The 15523-nt window shown below is 42.5% G+C and overlaps 1 long non-coding RNA gene across 17 annotated transcripts in view; it reads left to right on the top strand.

Moving 5' to 3' along the window:
* Positions 1 to 626: 626 nt before the first annotated feature.
* The window catches only part of LOC103349020 (uncharacterized), a 175521-nt gene continuing 160624 nt past the window's right edge, over positions 627 to 15523 (top strand). For all 17 annotated transcript variants that reach the window (XR_011378935.1, XR_011378932.1, XR_011378939.1 and 14 more), the window contains exons 1-2: positions 627 to 734; positions 2208 to 2378. This is a non-coding gene — a long non-coding RNA (uncharacterized lncRNA). The remainder of the gene's footprint in view (positions 735 to 2207; positions 2379 to 15523) is intronic.

The following is a 15523-nucleotide window of genomic DNA, read 5'->3' as shown; positions in this document are numbered from 1 at the left end:
ACATCCTTTCTGAACATGGGTTCAAATTATGGTGCTCCACTTCTGATCCAGCTCCCTGCTAATGTATGTGGGAAGGCAGAAAAAGATGATGGCTTAAGTGCTTGGGCCCCTATCATTTATGTGGGAGACCCAGATGGGAGTTCCAGGCTCGGAGCTTCAGCCTGGCCCAGCCCTGGCCATTGCAGTCATTTGGGATGTGAACCAGTGGATGGAAAAAAATCTCTGTCTCTCCCCTTTCTATAACTGTGCCTTTCAAATAAATAATAAATCTTTAAAAAAAAATCCTTCCCTATTCTAGGTCACAAAGGTATTTTCCTCTATATTTTTTGAAAGGTTCTAAAGTCTTTTCACAATAACTTATAAACCTGAATTACTGTATTTTTGTGTTCAACATTAGGTATGCATATGCTTTTATCTCCCGGTGGGAGCTGGGGCAAGGAACCGCTTCTGTTCTGCTCAGAAAGACTGGCGACACACTGGAGCCAGAGGCCTGGAGCCCTTGGCTTCAACCCTGCCCCGCGGCCCCAGTGACAATGGCCGGGAGATCTCCCTCGCTTTTGAACGTTGGGTTCCACCCCTGCCACGCCTCCTGAGAGCTGCTTGCCAGCGCCACGAGCGCAGTGACGCTCACCCGCACGCACGCCGGCACGCACGCGCAGTGTTCAAACTAACGGAAGGACCAGACCGGCGGCTGAGGGGCCTGGATGGCAGCGGGGAGTGGGGTTCCTGCTCAGGTGAGTTTCTCCAGTGTCTTCAGGATGCGCAGGGTCGGGGCCAAATCGAGGGCAGTATGGACAGCGTGGGTGGCGAGCTGGAGTTCAGGCTTCAAAAGGTCCACCTGCGTGTCCGTACGACCCCGTCCCCTCCATTACAGCAGCCCGACTGTGCCCACTTCACCAGCCCGGCTGTTAGGGCAGGAGCACCTTCGGGGAGCTGTGGGGGTAGGCAATGGACATGACAACAGCAGGCGGCACAGTGGGCACAAGGGCATAGAGAGGGGGACAGGGATGATGACATGAACCAGGAGATGGTAGCCAGGCTCCTGTTCCCCGGCCTGGGTACCCTGAAGCCCTTCGCCAAGGCAACCGGGCCGAGACCCTGGCTGTGGATCTGAGGCCCAGAAGCATGCTCTGGAGGCGATGGAGGACATGGCAGCTGGAATGTGGCTGTGATGTGGAGACAAATTCTGTGGAGGGGAAGATGGGGCAATGCCATGGTAAGGTCTACCTCCCCCCAGGACACCCACGTGGCCAGTGTCTCTCCACTATGGCCACACCCCTCCATACCTCCAACCTCCTACCCCTCCCAGTATCTTGGACAGTGTTTGGAGGTCCAGGAGCACATGTCATTGGTGGTAATGGCAACTGGGCGGCAGTTTGTGGACACGTACCATAGAGGGGAGTATGAGGACAATTGTGTGAGCAGGTCTGTGCCTAGACCTGAGGACCCCACCCCCAGGCACCCTGTCCCATCTGCCACCTCCACTTGCTTGCCTACCCCTGCCAGCCTGACCGTGGCCCATCTGATAGCCCTGAAGTGGTTTGGAGACCCAGGGGCTCTTGGCAGGAGGCAGCAGGGATGCTGTGGAAAGTAGGATTTGAGTGGAGTCATGGCTGGACAGGGTCATCAGTAATGGCTGATGGTAGCGAAGCCAGGGTTACACTTACACCCTGTCGCCCTTGCCCCTGCTGCCGTCCCCACTCCTGCCTGAGAACTCCCTCTGCAACAGCCCAGCACAGGGACATATGTCAGCACCCAAGACAGGCAGGCAGGAGGCAGGACAGGGCTGGTAGCACAGGAGCCGTGAGTGACTGAGGGCCTTCTGCTGCAGCAAGTTGGCAGCTGTTGTGGGGAGGCCCAGCATTTCCTGCAGGGGCAGCCATTTGCTTCTACTCTGCTGAGCTTCACTGCCTGTCTCTTCTCGCTTCCACCACACACACCTTCTACCATCCCAGTCAGACCCCACCCCTCTAATAGCCAGTTTTTCCAATGCACAGATGCAGGGACAGGCAGACAGCCAGGCAGGCAGATGGCAGGCTGTTTGGGGCTGACTGCTGAGTGGCCAGGTGGAGCGCAGACCTCAGGTAAGTTTGCTGCTGGCTGGCACAATGGGCTTTAACAGGGTACACAAGGCAGGGCATGTAGGTGTGGGAGATTAGGGAGTAAGAACCAGACCACTGATGTCTGTCCTCTCCTACCTCTGCCAGCCCTGTAACAAACTGCCTGCCAACTCTTGTGGACCATGCTGGAACAGACCATAGTGGTGTGAAGTGAGGACATCGGGGCCTCTGCTGTAGCACTCCTTCTCCCCGTGGCTGACATGTTAGCATCACCTTGGAGTCTTGTGCCTGGAGCAACACAAGTGTGAAGAGCAGCAGGTAAGGACTGACCTGACCCAATATGCACAGGGAAAGAGCTCAGAACCTGGAAGGCAGAAGCACTGGGGATGGAGAAGCCACCAGGGCCCAGGTTCTGCTGCCAATCCTTATCCTCAGTGACTCTTTGTGTTCCTTGGTGGAAATCAAATGGTAGGTGTGGAGCCTGTATCTTAGAGCAAATGGTAGAGATCTGCTGTCCATTTGGGGTAGGTGGAGGCAGGCTGGGCAGTAGCCCCAGAAAGCCTGGGACTAGCGTGAGGAGTTCTGTTTGTGCAGAACAGTGCTCTGGCCTGGTTCCCTTTTCACAGTCAATCTCCAGGCATAACTCCCGGCTCTGCCTCCTTGCCTGGGCACGGGGTGCAGAAGGTGTTGTGTAAAAGTCACATTTCCTCTGTGTGCTATGGTGCCCTGGTCTTTAAAATCTGTGGTCTCTAGGGCAGCTACTCTCCATAGCCCACTGTGGTTCAAGTCCTAGGAGGGGCACCTGGAGGCGTGGCCTGCAGGACCCCAGGACAGCTCAGGGCCAACACTTAAGAAGCACTTTTGACCAGCTTGGGGTGGGGCAGGGCTTTGTGCCACCAGTGTTTCTCTGGGTGTTGTCAAAGTGTTGGTGCTATAGGATCCCGGCCTCAGGCATCCCCACCCCCAAAGCATAGACATTCACAGTGATATTTAGTCATGTGGGAATGGTCACTCAGCCTGCTCTCTCTCCCATTTCAAACCATTACCATGCCAGCACTGTGGGATTCCTGGCTGCCATAAATTGCATTAGATGACTGTGGTATTTCTCAGCCTTCCTTGCATCCTGAACTCAGTCTGTTCCATTCACTCACCAAGCAAATCACTTGTTACTTGAATACAAAAACCCTGTCACAATGTCTGTATTTAAGAATCACATGCAGGGGCCGGTGCTGTGGCTCACTTGGTTAATCCTACGCTTGCAGCACCGGCATCCCATATGGGCGCCGGGTTCTAGTCTTGGTTGCTTCTCTTCCAGTCCAGCTCTCTCCTCTGGCCTGGGAGTGCAGTGGAGGATGGCCCAAGTGCTTGGGCCCCTGCACCCAATTGGGAGACCAGGAGGAGGCACCTGGCTCCTGGCTTTGGATGGGCGCAGTGCCAGCTGTAGCGGCCATTTGGGGGGTGAACCAATGGAAGGAAGACCTTTCTCTCTCTCTCTCTCTCACTGTAACTCTACCTGTCAAAAAAAAAAATAAATAAATAAAAAGAAAAGAACCAAATGTGCCTTCAGAGGGTCAGCCATGTGGCTGGATTTCTCCCAGTTCTGGTCCTGTGGTTTCATGGCCAGGGGTGGAATGGAAATGAAAGGCAAGGCAGAAAAAAAAAAAAAAAAAAAAAAAAAAAGAAAGGCAAGGCAGTGCGAGTAGGTTCATCAAGACCTGGCCGACCTCCATCTTTCCAAGGGGACTAACTTTTTATTTGATCCTTTCTATTCTGTGGTGAAGCCTGTAGACTTTGAATTTTTAGTATTGTATTTTCAGTTCTAAATTTTCCCTTTGGGTTTTCTTTTTATATTTGTTTTGTGACTTCCTGTTTCTTTGTTGAGCTTTCCATTTTTTTTTCCATTTGTTTCAAGTGTGCTTGTAACTGTTCATTCATTCAAAAAAAATTTTTTTTATTTGACAGATGGAGTTAGATAGTGAGAGAGAGAGAGAGAGAGAGAGAGAGAGAGAGAAGGGTCTTTCTTCTGTTGGTTCACTCCCCAAATGGCCAGCGCTGCGCCGATCTGAAGCCAGGAGCCAGGTGCTTCTGCTTGGTCTCCCATGTGGGTGCAGGGACCCAAGCACTCGGGCCATCCTCCACTGCCCTCCCGGGCCACAGCAGAGAGCTGGACTGGAAGAGGAGCAACCGGGACTAGAACCTGGCACCCATATGGGATGCCAGTGCCGCAGGCAGAAGATTAACCAGAGCAATGGCGCTGGCCCCTTCATTCAAGCATTTTTTACCACAAGCACTTTAAATTCTTTGTTGAAAGGTTACAGCATCCCTGTCATCTCATTTTTAGTGTCTGTTGATTCTCTTTTTTCACTCCCTTTGATATATTCCTGGTTCTTGGCATAATAAATTATTTTCTATTTAAACTTATACATGTTTTATTCTTTTGATAATTTGAATCTGATTTGCATATTACATTTAACTGGAATGGTATATCTAACCCATTTACCGTGTGTGTGTGTGTGTGTGTGTGTGTGTGATTGAGACTTGCATATGCTCGATAGGAGTAAATATTCAGCATAGTTGTTTCGATGATTGTTTTTTAATTCTTAATTTATTAAATTATAAAAAGTTATTTATTTGAAATGCAATTCCAGAGAGAGGGAGAGAGAGAGAGAGAGATCGTCCATCTGTTGGTTCACTCCTCAAATAGCCACAATGACCAGGGCTGGGTCAGATAGAATCCAGGAACCAGGAGCTTCCTCTGGGTCTCACACAGAGGTGGCAGGATCCCAAGTACTTGCACCATCTTCCTCTACTTTCCCAGACACATTAGTAGGGAACAGGATTGGAAGTGGAACAGCTTGGACTCAAACAGGCACCCATGTGTGATGCTGACGTCACTGGCAGCAAGCTTTACCTGCTAATGCAGCCCCAGTTTCAATTGGTATCTTAATTGATAACTTACTGATATCTTAGTCCCTTTTTTTCTGCTGAAATGAGCACAGAGGTTACGTGAAAGACCTAACTAGCAGATCCAGGTCTGAAGGATCAAGTCATCCCATGAATAATTTGTTTTTTCTATTTCATCATGATGATTTTCTTTGGATTAGGATTTGCCTGGCTTCAGCTTAGCTAGATCTAAACTTCTCTTTACTGTGTTCTGTTTGTTGAAATGCAGCTGTTTAAAAGTGTTTAAAAGAGAGGAAGTGATTTTGATATTACATAGTGTTGTCATCTGTAGCTTACAGTTTAACTCTTTAAAACCCATCCCATCTGTGAATTGGCATATCTGTTTCTGTTTATGAAAATGTCCTTAATTTCTTGATGAAACAAACTATTTTCAATTCTGATTGCTATGAAAAATAACAGAAGATAATTTGCTTTGTAATGAGCTTAATAGTTCAATTGCATACGGGCAACATGCTATATATGAAAAATTACTAACTGAACTACAGGCATTAAATACTGAAAAATTAATGGTTTATTATAATTTATTTTATTTAACAATCTTGGAAGTTGGCAGCCAGCAGCAGTTCCATTGTGACTGATTTCAGGTCGGGGAACAGAAGACCTCTGTCCATTGACCTGGAGGAAAGTATTGAATTTTGGACTGGTATTCCCCAACTCCTGCAGTGGAATCCAATATAAGAGATTATGGGTGCTGAAAATAAAAAAAAAAGGAGCAAGAACATTTAAATATTGTAATGTCCATGCAGTAACAGCCATGTTGAGTGGCCCTGGTCAATGAGCTGAAAATGAAGCCAGTGAGGCCAATTTTAGAAAGATCCCTGTACATGTGCTATCAAAAGCATGCATGTATTTTACCTACTCCAGTTGTTGTCTGTGTGCTCAAGGGGCAGCCCTCTTGGGTGGAGGTCTGAAGGCCAAGAATCACTATGGGAGTGGATGACCCCGGGGACTTAACTTAGTGCCAATCAGTGGAGTGACAGCACTTGTTCTTCTTCTTGCCCGTTTCCCTTCCTCTGTCAAGGTTACTGCAGACAGTCGATTGCTTGAGCAGATAGTCACCAGACATTACAATATGTAAAAGTTCCTGCTCCACTTTTTGTATTCAGCTCCCCTAATTTCTCTTGGATTCCATTGTTGGGGTAGGGCAAATACCAGCCCAAAATTCAATATTTTCCTGTAGGTCAAAGGAACTTGCCCTCACCCATGTCTACTTGTTTGTGGCCTGTGATAGGGACATGGCAATACAGAGGCACATGGGGTGTTTGGGTTGGAAGATCTCAGTGTGTAGCTTCCTAGTGCATGAGTTAGCCTAGCCCTAGTTGCTGACTGTTGTTTTACCTCATGGGGAGACTTAGCTCTTCATCTATACATGTAAGGTGCTGTTTGCAAATGGTGGGGTGGTTGAGAAGTCCCACTCAACATCCTCTTACATAGCCACCGTGCAGGTTGATGTGGTACTCAAGGTGACAATATCAGGCACATCATGGGAAGGCTGCAATTATTGCAGTGCTAAATTTATTTGACACTTATTCTTTGACTTAGAGGCCCTGTTCCATTTCCACTGTTTTACATAGTACTGTGATAATCATTAGAGCTAGAACTTGTATCTTTTTGAAGGATTTCTGTAAATGAAATTTCTAACTCATTTATTTGTAAGACTTTTGATGCATGAAACTAAATTGACTGTCATGAAGGATGGATTTTTGGCCTCCCCGATCTACACTGATGTTGAAAATTACAAATATTTTATGAAAACGTGACAGAGTTCGCTAGGGGACTGTGGGGCCTGAAGTCATCTGGAAGTGTCTTCCTGCATCTGCCACCAGACTCAGCACCCTCCCGTGTCGTGTCTGCATAGCTAGAGTCTCAGTATTTCTGAAGCTGCACTGGAGTTGAGCCTGACTGGGTGAGAAGGAGGAGTGTGCAGGATGCTGTTGGGGATGAGGACCATGTCCTGTTTCCTTGTTTACGCCGTCTTTCCCCATAGGGCCGGAAGGAAGGGGCCAGGTTCTCTTTACATCCACTTCCTGAGTGGCCAGGGCTTCTATATCAGATCCTCCTTTGCAGCTCAGGCTCATTGCAAGCAAGGAGATGGTGCTTGTGTGTGTTGTATGAGGAGACATTGTCCCATCAGGAGAGACAGACTAGGAAGCATTTCCCTTGTGACTCAGGGGTGGCAGGTGTAACTGTAGACTAGCTTCCTTCCTCCAGACCGCATTTTCACAACTCCTGCAGCATCAGGCCGTTTGCAAGGCTGTGCCAGGACGATGTGGGGCACTGTCAGGACTCTCAGTGCTGCTTCTTCCCTGCTGCTGACTAAAGGAATAGATCCTGGGGCCTCAGCTTTCTGTGAGTCTTCTGATCACAAGTCTTCTGATTGGTGGTTATTAAAAGTTGAAATAATTTTTGCATCTCTTAGGATAATTAAAATGTTTTATCCTTCATCCTTTTGATGTCACATATCACATTCATTGATTTTAATTTTTAAGCAATTTTAAAACCCCATTGATGAATCCCACCAGGATTATAGAAATCAGCTCTTAACTGGTCACTCTGTGTCCTCCTTTGCCCATCCATGTACTTATTCTCTGGTCAGCAGGCAGAATGAACCTGTAGAAATTGAAGTTTGATGCTGGGCCTCTGCTCAGAACCTGTCCCCACATGACTACTCACTTCATGCAGAATAAGGACTTGTGACCTTCAAGGCCCAATCACTACTTTTTCTGTCTGTCTGCATCTGCTCCAGTCTCTTTACTATGTACTTACCACACTGATCAGTCTCTTGTTGACTGTTCTCTGTGCTGCTCCCCTCATCCCCTTCTGTGTCAACATAGCCATATTAGTTCACTCAGAATCATTCCTGAGGCTGGCATTGTTACACAGTGGATTAAGGCTCTACCTGGGATGCCAGCATTCTGTATGTGTGCCTGTTCAAGTCCCTCCTGCTCCACTTTTGATCCACCTCCCTGATAATGCACCTGGGAAGGCAACAGAAGGTAGTTCAAATGCTTGGGTGCTTGTCACCCATATGGGAGACTCAGATAGAGTTCCAGGAGATGGAAGAGTCTTTCTCTCTCCACCCTCCCTGCCCCGCTGTGTGTGTGTGGAATGTCTGTTTCTCCCTCTCTATATAAGTACCTCTATTTTTCAAATCCACTGGGAGTTAGAAAAATCCCTTCTTCAGTAAGCATTCCCCAGCATCCCATCTACAGCTGCACACTCTGAAGTTTCTCTCTCTTGACTTAATTTTTTTCTGTAGCATCTGTCATTACTTAAGTAATTATTAGTCAGATTTACATTACAATAATGAAACACTTGTAAAAATATAAGGAGAAGGTTTTATTTATTTTCAGCACACAATTTGGATGTTCGAGTCTGAGATGAAGTAGCCATACTTATTGGCTACTGTTGAAGGTGGTGGGTGGCAGTGGTGGAGCGTAAAACATGGGTAGAAGAATCATATGTCAAAACATGATGCAGAGAGAGCATCTGGGCCCAACTCATGCTTAACCAACCCTCTGTTGGTTTAGAACTATCCATCTTCATTGCCCCTTTTCAGCACTCTCTGGAGGTGCTTAATTGTACAGTGTCCTTAGAAATAGAAATGAACCATCATTATTTGTAGATAATATGATAGTCTATGTAGAAAACCCAATCTATAAATAAATTATGGTAATTAATAACTTTAGAAAATAGGCTGGATGTAAAAAAATCAAGCATTAGTGTATTTATTACAGTTTATTCTGACAAAATATTAAATAATGTTTGATAACTGAAGTTATTAAATCTAAATTTTTGTCCACAAGAAATTTGATGAGGAGGGAGAAAATCAAACCTCAAATAGGAGGAAATCACCCTATATAACATATGTTTGACAGATAAGTAGTAGAGAGGATATACTAATATATTTAGCATATATTAAAGATAAGGAAACTGAAACTCAAATCACAATGAAAAATTTCTCAAAATTAGCTCAAAATTGGGAATGTGAGCAATAGCAAGGATTGGGAATGTTTCAGAGAAATGAGAACTCTTATACACTCCTGGTGGAAGTATATATTGGTGCTTTCATATTACTTAATAATTTTGTCCTTGCCCTGTGCCTTGGAGAATCTTGGCACAAATGGTTGAGCATATATGATTGCAAGAATGCTTATACTAGTGAAGTTTGCACTGGAAAATAATTATTGCTTCTCAAATATCCCTCAACACTAGAATGGGTAAATACATTTAAGACATTATAGTCAGTTTGAAACATATACTAAGAAAATGTACTGTTACATGTATTCATGATGTACTAATCTCAAAAGCATAGTGTTGAACAAAAGAAGAAAGTCACTGAATACATGTACTATGACTAAATTTATATAAAATTTGAAAATATCAAAGATAATGGAATCTTGCATAAGATTATACATGTTTTCCGTACATGACAGCTGTGCCAGCTCTTGTGCATGCGCCCAGGAGCCCAGGAACTGACCTAAACAAGATGCCATATTATCACTACTGTGGCAGTTGCTCAGGTCCACACACCTGGCAACTGGCAGTAAGAAAGCACCACTGTGAAAGCAGAAGGAGCTGTGACCATGGCTCTTATGCACATGATCCAGGGATTCAGCCAGAGGGAAAAATCCACATTCCCTATTGACATCAAGTCTGGCTGGGAAGATTGACAGGAGATTGGGTACCCACATAGGCCTAGGAGGTGCTCCCAGCCTCTCAACATATCACAGGCTCTGGGGCTCAAACCACCTAGGTGGAGTACCCATAGGGAGCTGCCTCTGGGAACATTGTTGCTGTGCTCTAGATGGGACAGTCTAACAGGTTGGAGTGGCTCCCATGTACCCTGTGACAATGGAAGCCTTGTGTGCTGAGACTGTGGGAATTCTGACTGCATGAGAGAGTGCAGGGTGTAGCTGGGTCTCTGGGCAATCAGTGTGAGCGGCTCCACATGCTCAGAGCTCTCTGATTAACTGGGTCATTACAACAGAATCCATGCCGACACTGAGAACTGCACTGATTCTTTGTGTGGTTCTTACAGCAGCTCAGACAAGTATTACATCCACTATGCGTTAATACCCAGGCATTGGTCACATTGGAAGAGAAAATGAGGGTGTGATTATGATAACAGAGGTGATAAAACACTCCCTGCTAATAAAAAAGGATGTATACCATGCCCAGCTTGGGTGTCACCCTGGATACTTGCCCAACCCTATAGCACTGACCAAAGCTCTCTGGCCACACCCAGCACCCACTTCTGGGTTTTCACTGAAAGAGCAGACACTCTACCAAGCCACAGAGGAATAAACCAAAGATAAAAGCCATCAGAGAAACACACCAACAAGTGTCTCCACAAATGCCTTAAAATAAATGCAGAAATTCAAGAAACAGTAAGGAAGACCACATGATGTGCCCCCCCCTCCAGAACAGAACAACACTTCAGTATCAAACTTTGAAGATGAAGAGATTGATGAAATGACTGAAATGGAATTTGAAAGATGAATCATAGGATTACTTTGAAGCAATGAGAAGCAAATTCTCAAATTAGAACATACATGACATGAATGAAAAATACTCACAGGAAATTGAGATTTTGAAGGGATATTAGAAATGAAGAATTCAGTGTATCAAAGAACAACAGACTGGATGAGGCAGAAGAAAGAATATTTGATCTAGAAGACAAATCTTTGGAAATATATTAGTCATATACACACAAAAGAAAAAAAACAGAAAAATTAAAAACAATGTTCAAGATTTGTGGGACGCTATAAAAAAAAACCCAACATGTGGATCATAGGAGTTCCCGAAGGTGTGGAAAGAGAGAATGGATTATTCAATGAAATAATTACAGAACCTCCCTAATTTGAAAAAAGGGATGTCTAAATACACGAGGATGATAGAAATCCTTATAGTCATGACCAGAAAAGATCTTCACCATGACACATTGTAGTCAAACTTTCAAAAGTAAAACAAAAGATTCTAAAATGTGCATGAGAGAAATTCCAAATTAATTTCAGAGGATCTCCAATTAGACTCACAGCTGACTTCTCATCAGAAACCCTACAAGATAGGAGAATGGAGAGAAATAGCCCAAGTTTTAAGAGGAAAAAAACCTCTTAACCCAGAATACTGTACCTTTCAAAGCTCTCATTTATGAATGAGCATGTATACTAAAGATCTTCCTTGACAAACAGAAATTCAAAGAACTTGTCACCACTCACTTAGCCTTAGAAAAGATGCTTAAGGATGTGCTAAACACAGAAATGCAGGTAGTAATAACTATGAAAGAAAATGAAGGCAGAAAATCTCCCAGTAAAAGTACAAAGGAAATACAAAGCAAACATTGGAGTATTCACAGAAGAATGGCTGGGCCAAGTTGTTAACTATCAATAGTAACCTTGAATGTAAATGTTCCAAACTCTCCAAATGAAAACTGCAGGTTGGCTAAATAGATTAAAAAACAAGACCCATCTATTTTTTGCCTACAAGAAAATCTCTTCACCAACAAAGATATATGGAGACTAATAGTGAAAGGATGGAAAAGATATTCCAAGCTAATGGAAAGCAAAAGAGAGTAGGTATAGTAATCCTAATATCAGATAAAATAGACTTTAACACAAAAGCTGTTAAAAGAGACAAAGAAGGGCACTCTGTAATGATTTAAGGGATCAAATCAACAGGAAGATATAACTATAAGACATGTGTGTGTACCAAATGCCAGAGTACCTGGCTGTTTAAAAGAAATGTTAATAGATCTAAAGGGAGACGTAAGTTGCAGTACAATAGTAATAGGGGACCTCAACACCTCACGTTCATCAATGGATAGATCAACCAGAGAGTAAATCAAAAAGAAACAACAGAGCTAATCTACATTATGGACCAAATGGACCTGATATCTACAGAACCTTTCATCCTACAGTTGCAGAATTCACACTCTTTTCATCAGCGCTTGGAATTTTCTCTTTGATATACCATATGCTAGGTAATAAAGAGAGTCTTAGCAAATTAAAAAAAATCAAAACGACATGTGTCTTTTCAGGCCACAATGCAATGAAGTTGGAAATTAACACTAAAGAAGATATAGAACATATACAAACCCATAGAGACTGAACAACATGCTTTTGAATGAACAGTGTGTCATGGGAGAAATAAAAAGATCAAAAGAGAAGTCAAAAAGTTTCTGGAAACTAATGAAGACAATACAATATATCAAAACTTACGTGAAATGACAAAAGCAGAGTTAAGAGGGAAGTTAATAACAATTGGTTACATCAAGGAATTGGAAAGGCACAAATAAAGGAGCTATGAATACATCTAAAGGATTAGAAGAACAACAAACAAAAACCCAAATTAGTAGGAGGAAAGAAAGAATTAAAATCAGAGAAGAAATAAACAAAATGGAAACCAAAAATAAATACAAAAGATCAGTGAATTGATACATCATTGGCCCAACTAACCAAAAAAAAAAGGGGGGGGGGAGGACCAAAATCAACAGAAACAGAGATAAAAAGGGAAATTTAACAACAGACAACACAAATATAAAGAATAATTAGCAATTACTACAAAGTGCTGTATGCCAACAAATAAGGAAACCTACAAGAAATGGATAGTTTCCTGGACACACATTATCTACCAAGCTTGAGTCATGAAGGCATAGGAAACCTAAAAGACCAATAACCAAGAAAGAGACTGAATCAGTAATAAAGACTCTCCCAACAAAGGAAAGCCCAGGACCAGATGGTTTCACTGCTGAATTCTACCAGATATTTAAAGAACTAATTCCAATTCTTATCAAGCTATTAAAAAACAATGTAAAGAGAGGGAACCCTCCCAAATTCCTTCTATGAAGCCAGTATCACCTTAATTCCTAAACCAGAAAAAGATACAGCATAGAATGAGAACTATAGGCCAACATTTCTGATTAGCATAGACCCAAAATTCCTCAACAAAATACGAGTTAATTGAATCCAACAACATATCAGAAAGATTATTCAACTGGATCTAGTGGGATTTATCCCTGGTATGTAGGGATGTTTGAACATTCACAGATCAGTAAATGTGATACATCACATTAGCAAGCAGAAGAATAAAAACCATATGATTATTTCAGTAGATGGAGAGAAAACATTTCATAGAATGCAGCATACTTTCATGATGAAAATCTTAAGCAAATTGGGTATAGAAGGAACATTCCTCCTCACAATCAAGGCTATCTATGAAAAAGTCACAAACAGCATCCTAAAGAATGTGGAAAATTTGGAAACATTGCCACTAATACACAGAACCAGACAAGAATTCCCACTGTTACCATTACTATTTAATATTCTAATAACAATTATAGTAGAAAGTCTTAACAATAGACTCAACGAGGTAGAAGAAAGAATACCCAAGCCAGAAGACAGCTTTTTGGAAATAACTCAAACAAAAATTTAAGAAAAAGAAAAATTAAAAATAATGTTTGAGATTTGAAGAATATCAGAAATAACCAAACATACGTGTTTATGAGTTTCCAAAGGAAGAAAATAATGGATCAGAAGGCATACAGACTGAAAGTGAAAGGGGCCTGCCCCGTGGAGTAGTGGGTAAAGCCGCCACCTGTGTGCTGGCATCCTATATGGGCATCAGTTCAGGTCCCGGCTGCTCCACTTCCGATCAAGCTCTCTGCTAAAGCCTGGGAAAGCAGTAGAAGATGGCCCAAGTCCTTGGGTCCCTGCATCCACGTGAGAGACTCAGAAGATGCTACTGGCTCCTGGCTTCAGATTGGCGCAGCTCCAGCCATTGCGGCCAACTGAGGAGTGAACCAGCGGATGGAAGACCTCTCTCTCTCTCTCTCTCTGCCTCTCCTTTTCTCTCCGTGTAACTCTGACTTTCAAATAAAATAAATAAATCTTAAAAAATAAGAAAGTGAAAGGGAGGAAAAAGATATTTCAAGCTGATAGAAACAAAAAGTGAGTAGGATTAGCATCCTAATATCAGACAAAATATACTTTAACAGAAAAACTGTTTGAAGAGACAAAGGGAGACATTATGTAATGATTAAGAGATCAGTTCAAGAGAAAGATGTGACTATATATTTATATGCACCCAATTATGGGGCAAGTGGTATATAAAACAAATGTTAATGGGTATAAAATATATATTCCAATATAGTAATAACAGAGAACTTCAAACCCCCCTTTCATCACCAGACAGATCAACAAAAGATCTAATCTACACTATTGGAAAATGTACTTCATTCATATCTACTGAATATTTTATCACACAGTTGCAGAATGCACACTTCTTATCAGTGCATGGACATTCCTTTAGGATAGACCGTATGATATGCCATGAAACAAGTCTCAAAAAGTTTTTAAAAAGATCGAAATCATATCATGCAGATGTTCTGAACAAAATGGAATGAGACTAGAAATTAGCAACTTAAGAAACTCTAGAAAACATGCAAACACATGGAGACTGAAAAACATGCAACTGAATGAAAAGTGAGTCATAAATAAAAAAAGTAAAAAAATTCCTAGAAATGAAAGATGAAAACACAACATACCAAGACTTTTGTGATACTGTAAAAGCAGTGTTAAGAGGAAAATGTATAGCTTTAGTGCATACATCAAAAACTGAAAAGTCATCAAATAAACGATCCTACAGTACATCTCAAGGATCTAGAAAAACAACAACAAACCACACCCCAAATGAGAAGGAGGAAAGAAATAATAAAAATGGGAAAAGAAATGAACAAAATTGAGACCCTCCCAAAAAGAAACTAGATATCAGTGAAATGAAGAGCTACTTTTTTAAAAATAAGCAAAATCAATACACTGTGGCCACACTAACCAAGAAAGGGAGAAGGCTCAAATTAGTAAAATCAGAGATGAAAATGCAGATGTTAAAGTGGATACCACAGAAATAGAAAGAATCATCAGGGATTACTACAGACAACTGTATGTCTACAAATTGGAAAAATCTAGAAGAACTGGATTTCTGGACAGATGTTTTCTACCAAAATTGAGTCATGAAGACATAGAAAACCTAAATGGAACATTCAAGACCCAGGTGGAATTGATACCCTCCCAACAATGAAAAGCCCAGGACTGGATGACTTCACTGGTGAATTCTAACAAACTTTTAAAGAAGAACTAATCTCAATTCTTCTCAAATTATTTTTAAAAATTGAAAGAAAGAGAATCCTCCCAAAATCTTTCTATGAAGCCAGCATCACCTCAATTCAAAATGAGAAAAAGGTACAACAGAGAAAGAATTATGGGCCAATATCCTCGAAGAACATGGACGCAAAAGTTCTCAACAAAATACTAGGTAATCCATTTCAACAACACTTGGAGAAATTCATTCATCTGGACCAAGTGGGATTTTTGCCTAGCATTCAGAAAAGTATCAATATATGCAAATAAATAAGCATGACACATCACATTAGCAAGTTAAGGATTAAAAACCACATGATTATGTCAGATGCAGAAAAAATTTTTGATAAAATACAACATGAA

This window comes from Oryctolagus cuniculus, chromosome 9 (assembly GCF_964237555.1).
Source record: "Oryctolagus cuniculus chromosome 9, mOryCun1.1, whole genome shotgun sequence".
Classification (NCBI taxonomy): Eukaryota; Metazoa; Chordata; class Mammalia; order Lagomorpha; family Leporidae; genus Oryctolagus; species Oryctolagus cuniculus.
This window is presented reverse-complemented; position numbering and strand designations above follow the sequence as displayed.